The sequence below is a fragment of the Pseudochaenichthys georgianus genome, chromosome 22 (genome assembly GCF_902827115.2).
Source record: "Pseudochaenichthys georgianus chromosome 22, fPseGeo1.2, whole genome shotgun sequence".
NCBI lineage: Eukaryota > Metazoa > Chordata > Actinopteri > Perciformes > Channichthyidae > Pseudochaenichthys > Pseudochaenichthys georgianus.
Window position 1 is genome coordinate 30579326 of NC_047524.1, and position 6000 is coordinate 30585325.

A 6000-nucleotide genomic window follows, 5' to 3' on the forward strand; every position below is an offset into this window, starting at 1 on the left:
CATGTGCGCGTTCGTGTGTGTTGGAGGAGGGGCTCTGTAAGGAAGTGGCAGATTTTTCCCGGCTGTGTATTTTCAAATTCTAGCGCACTCGAGCTGGTTTCTCCAAAATTACCTACCCCACCTTTAATTGAATGATTCCATCATGTAGCCTACTTTTTGTGCACCTGCTGAATGATACAGCAGATAGCTTCTACATTTGCAGTACCAAACACTCCTAGAACGAAATTCATTGGTGCAAAGATAAAGAAAATGAACAGAAAACTAATGATGTGTCGGTCGCGAACGAGTCAGCTCAAAGAGCAAGCTCTTTTAAGTGAACGACGGGAGCCGGCTCGCGCCCGCGAACGAGCCGTTTTGTTGATGTTGAGTAATACAAGACAGAATGATATGATGATCTCCGTGCTACGGGTGCTCCGTGCATGCATGCAGTGACATGTAATATCTAAGGATTAGACTGTTGGATACTGCTGTGTTGAGAATTGCAATATATTTATTTTCTACACTACAAATAATCCTCTTAGAAATTTAAATTAGCATAATGTTCAAAACAGTTAAATATTCACTTAAATTTCAATTTTCAGTTTTTCAACACCAAACTTCCTATACAGCATCGGTGGAGGGTCAGACACATTACCCTAGGAGATGAGCATGTTTAAACCATAAATATTTCCGCCATGAATTAAAACGTACTCGCAAAAAGGCGGGGCTTAGAAAGAAATGCTCATAACTCATCAACAATGTATCCAAACATCACAGATTTTGGTAAATAGGTTCAGTCTGTCTTGGGGAATAGGCACACCAAAGCATTTTAATTTTGGACTATAGGGGGCGCCAAAAACACTCAAGAGCGGATGGACTAATCTTTCTTTTTTTTGTTTTTACACATACTCTCGGGGCGACTACGAACTCAGATTTAAAGTGTTGATACAAATGCAGAATGTGGGCGTGGCCTATACATTTTTTTTAAATTGCGATAGCATAAAATGAGCTTCGGACGCAAAACTTGGGACACACGTCTGAGCTCACGACCTTTTCGAGAATGTAAAAAAAAACGTAATTTTTCAAAAAAGCTGCTCACTAGCGCCGCCTATTGTGTGGTAGTCACATATAGTTTCTCAGAACTTCACGAATTTTGGCACAGACATTCCTCATGGAATTGCGGACATATTTGTACATACATTCCATTAGCCCCGCCCCCCAAGAAGTCGGCCATTTTGAAAAATGTGCGTTTTTCATGCATTTTAAGCACATTCTTGCAAACTCCTCCTAGGGCAGGGGTGCCCACACTTTTTTGGCTGGTGAGCTACTTTTGAAATGACCAGCTCACCGAGTTCTACCAACCAAAAATAAAATCCCAAATTGCAAGGGTTGCTGAATAACACGTTTTATTTATACATGGGATACATTTATACAATAGGGCTGCAACAAACGACTCATTTTATAATCGATTAATCTATCGATTAATGAAATGATTAATCGACTATTCGGACTATGACTGTACGCCTTGCACAATTTCTCAAACGCTCTTATTTAGCCATCAACTTTTAGATTTAGCTTGAGGTTGTTTTAGGCATGTGGAAACTAACAATGAAGACAATAAAGATGAATACTTGATTCAAAAATTCATATATTATTAAATTAACTTAACAAATTGTGAACAAAATTAACATTGCTTTTTATTTAAATTAAATAAACAATATTTCACATCAAAAGAAACAACAATGTTTTAACAAATCGTATTAAATAATCTGATGACAGAACTGTAAACAGAATAGCTGAAACTTTAACAAAATAAAGAGTAACTCTGTTACCTCCTTTATTTTTGGTTGGTAGACCTCGGTGAGCTGATCATTAACCCATGTTTGTATAATGTAGTTAACTCCGTGTGTTGCTGCTAGCATACAATACCTGACGTGGAAACGTTACTCGTGGATGGGGCTACAGAGCTGCTAGAAAGACAGTCGAACCCAGTGCATATCTCCGTCTGAATGTGGTGCACTTTTGCTAAATGTTTAGACAAATTGCTCGTGTTACCGCCCTTACATGCTAAACACTCTTGGCAACGAGCATTGTCCACCTCAAGACGGGTAACATTTAACCACACCTTGGAGCGCTTCTCTCCGCCATCTCCTCCGTGTGTTGCTGCATGTAGCAGCTGCGTGTGTGTAAACTGCCCCGCCCCCTCGCACACAGACGGGGGAGAGAGATACAGGTCGAAAATACACCGACCATAGACATATTTGTGTGTCTTTTTGCATGTTAGAAACGAGTTGGCGACACTAAGACTGCGAGATAATGTTTCTGTAGCAATAATACATGACCTTTCTCTTTCTCAACTCGCTACTCGGAGGGAAGTCGCTGTCATATGCCTTTTGAACACTCCGATAATGCCTCTCCACGTTACCTTTCTTTGGCAGAGCGACGCTTGCTTTACAAATAAGGCAAATAACCTTTGAATGTGAATGTTTTCCCGGCGGCACTTGACTGATTTTGTATCGCTTTGCATTCTGGGTTAACAAACTGGAAAGCGATAGGTCGCTTTTTCTGTCAATCAAGTAAACTCCTGAATTAAGTGGCAGGGAGGCCAAGGGAGGAGGGATCCAAACCTGTTTTGTCTATTGTAACGGAGCCGGATTTTTTTTTTTATGAATGACTCGCGATCTACCAGCATTGCCCCGTACTGACGTACGGGGCACCTCTGTCCTAGGGGAATGATTGGAAAAATTCCAATCCAGGACACGTTCAGCCCCTATCCAATATGATGCTAAATTGAGAAGAACATTTTTGATAGCTCAATCGTGGACGTCGTAAGCTAACAGCGAATACACCATTTTTGACGATTTACATGTCGCAAATTACTCCAAACTACTCGGATATAGTTATTCCGATATTCATGAAACTCTGTACACATATTGCTATTATGATTGCACACATATTTCACATTGCCTTCCATTTGCCCCGCCCCCCGGAAAGTCGGCCATTTTGAAAAATGTGCGTTTTTCAGCCATTTTAAGCACATTTCTGCGGACTCCTCCTAGGGCAGTGTTTCTCAAACTTTTTCATACCAAGGACCACTTAACCAATAAAAAAACACTTGCGGACCACCTAACTCCACAAATATCCAAAAACACATCGGTTTTTGCAAATCGCCTGAAAATGGTACAAACAAGTGGCCACATGTGTGATGAAGGTGTTTATCTGGGCTATATCATGCAATCGAAAGTGAAACTTAAGCTCACTCCATTGCGGAGATATTCCCGGTAGAGTGCGGAAAACTTAAATTAATTAATTAATTTCAAATGTGAAATTGTACCAATATACTCACGGACCACTAGGGGGCGCTCACGGACAACCAGTGGTATGCGGACCACACTTTGAGAAGCACTGTCCTAGGGGAATGATCGGAAAAATTCCAATCCAGTACAAGTTCAGCCCATTTCCAATGTGATGCTAAATTGCGAAGGAATAATTGGTCGCTCAAACGATAAGCTCGTAAGCGAACGGAGAATGTTCCATTTTTGACGATTTACATGTCACAAATTACTACAAACTACTCCAAACTACTCGTGTATAGTTTTTCTGAGATTCACGAAACGCTGTATACATATTGCTATTATAATTGCACACATATTTCAAATTGCCTTCCATTAGCCCCGCCCCCCAGAAAGTTGGCCATTTTGAAAAATGTGCGTTTTTCATGCATTTTAAGCACATTCTTGCAAACTCCTCCTAGGGGAATGATTGGACAAATTCCAATCCAGGACACGTTCAGCCCCTATCCAATATCATGCTAAATTGAGAAGAACATTTTTGATAGCTCAATCGTGGAGGTCGTAAGCTAACAGTGAATACACCCATTTTTGACGATTTACATGTCGCAAATTACTCCAAACTACTCGGATATAGTTATTCCGATATTCACGAAACGCTGTATACATATTGCTATTATGATTGCACACATATTTCAAATTGCCTTCCATTAGCCCCGCCCCCCAGAAAGTCGGCCATTTTGAAAAAAGTGCGTTTTCCATGCATTTTCAGCACATTCTTGCGAACTCCTCCTAGGGGAATGATCGGAAAAATTCCAATGCAGGACAGGTTCAGCCCCTGGTCAATGTCATGAAGAATTGCCGATTACATTTTTGATAAATCAATCGTGGAGGTCGTAAGCTAACAGCGAATACACAATTTTTGACGATTTACATGTCGCAAATTACTCCAAACTACTCGGATATAGTTATTCCGATATTCACGAAACACTGTATACACATTGCTCTTATGATTGCGGACATATTTCAAATTGGCTTTTATTAGCCCCGACAAAGTCGGCCATTTTGAAAAATGTGCGTTTTTCATGCATTGTAAGGACATTTCTGCAAACTCCTCATCGGGGAATGATCGGAAAAATTCCAATCCAGGACAACTTCAGCACATATCCAATGTCATGCTACATTGATAAGGAATAGTCCTTCGCTCAAACGGGGAGCTCGTAGGCTAACGGAGAATGTACCATTTTTGACCAATTATATGTCAGATAAGCTACTGAGACCTGCCTGTCTGCCTGGCACATCAACTCTCTCTCACTCTCTCACTCACTCACTCACTCACTCACTCACTCACTCACTCACTCACACTCACACACACACATACACACACACACACACACACACACACACACACACACACACACACACACACACACACACACACACTAATGCGTTCAAACTGATATACAATTAGTCTTGTACATTTGACTAAAAGCATGTGTTATATATATTGCTAAACAAGGGGACGAAGAAGTACAGCTACACTTTGTGTTCGTCAATAATACATCCATGATCCATGTGCATTGGATAGTTTGTTAATTGAATGGAATCCTGCGTGTAAGAAACATTAAAATGATTCACAGCCTTGCCTCTTCCTCCCCGCAGCCAGAAGACTACTCTGCCTGGGAGTAGAGTGTGCAGCAGCTCTGTTACTGTGAAGTCGGGGGATCTGATACAGACTCCCAATCGGATCCTCAAACTGTCTGTTGCTGCTGTAGCAAAGGTTAGACCCAGCACTCTACTAGCCCGCTGTGACTCCCGTTGCTCGTATTGTGCTGGCTACATTCTAGTTGCTGCGGCTGCTGACTGGAGTTCCGTCTTCGGAGCTGCCTAGTGCTGATAACTCTTCTCCTTGCAGGGTGATCTCCGGTACATGGTGAGAATAAGAAGATGGTGCGTGTGATTTCGTGTTTTCTGCCACTAGAAATGTAATCCAATGCACAAACCATAGAAAAGCCTAACGGTTAAAAAAACGTTTGGCTATTGTTCATCAGTAGAATAAAATGTACTTTGATCAAGTATTCCTGTAAGTTAACAAACATCAAGCTCACTCAATGCTAAGGCAGTGGATATAGTTATAACAACCAAAGAGCATACATGCAGTTTACTACACAAAACCTGTACATGTACATTGCATTTTTTTTTTTATGACATTGTTATAAAATTGCAACAATACATAACTCCAGGGTTGCAATTGCAAGCTGTACCTGGGTCTTGCTAAAATTGGGTCAGCCCTGTTGGTATTCTGTTTTGTGTGATCGACAGACAAAGACTGACTCACACTCCACTTACTATGCCTGTTTGAATGTGAGCTCAAGTGGTGTTGACTCTGTGAGTGTGTATGTGTTGGAGAGAAGGACAGACAGGAGGCACGCAGAGACAGGGAGGAAAATCTCAGTCAACACAGTACAAAGTACATTATCTGAAAGGAAAACAAGAGAGTTGGTCTGAAAATCTGTGGATTTCTTTTTCTCTTGACTGCACAGCCCTGTGTGTCTACAATGGACAGCTGTGCATGTTGGGTTTTATAAGAACAACAGCTAGGAGAAAATGAAGCGTGACAGTAATTAAGTTTTACCTTCTTTTTTATGACTCAGTAGTAACTTGTGGTGTAGTGGGGCCCTGCTATGAGGAGCAACACATTTACCAAAAACATATTGGCCAGTCGGACTTC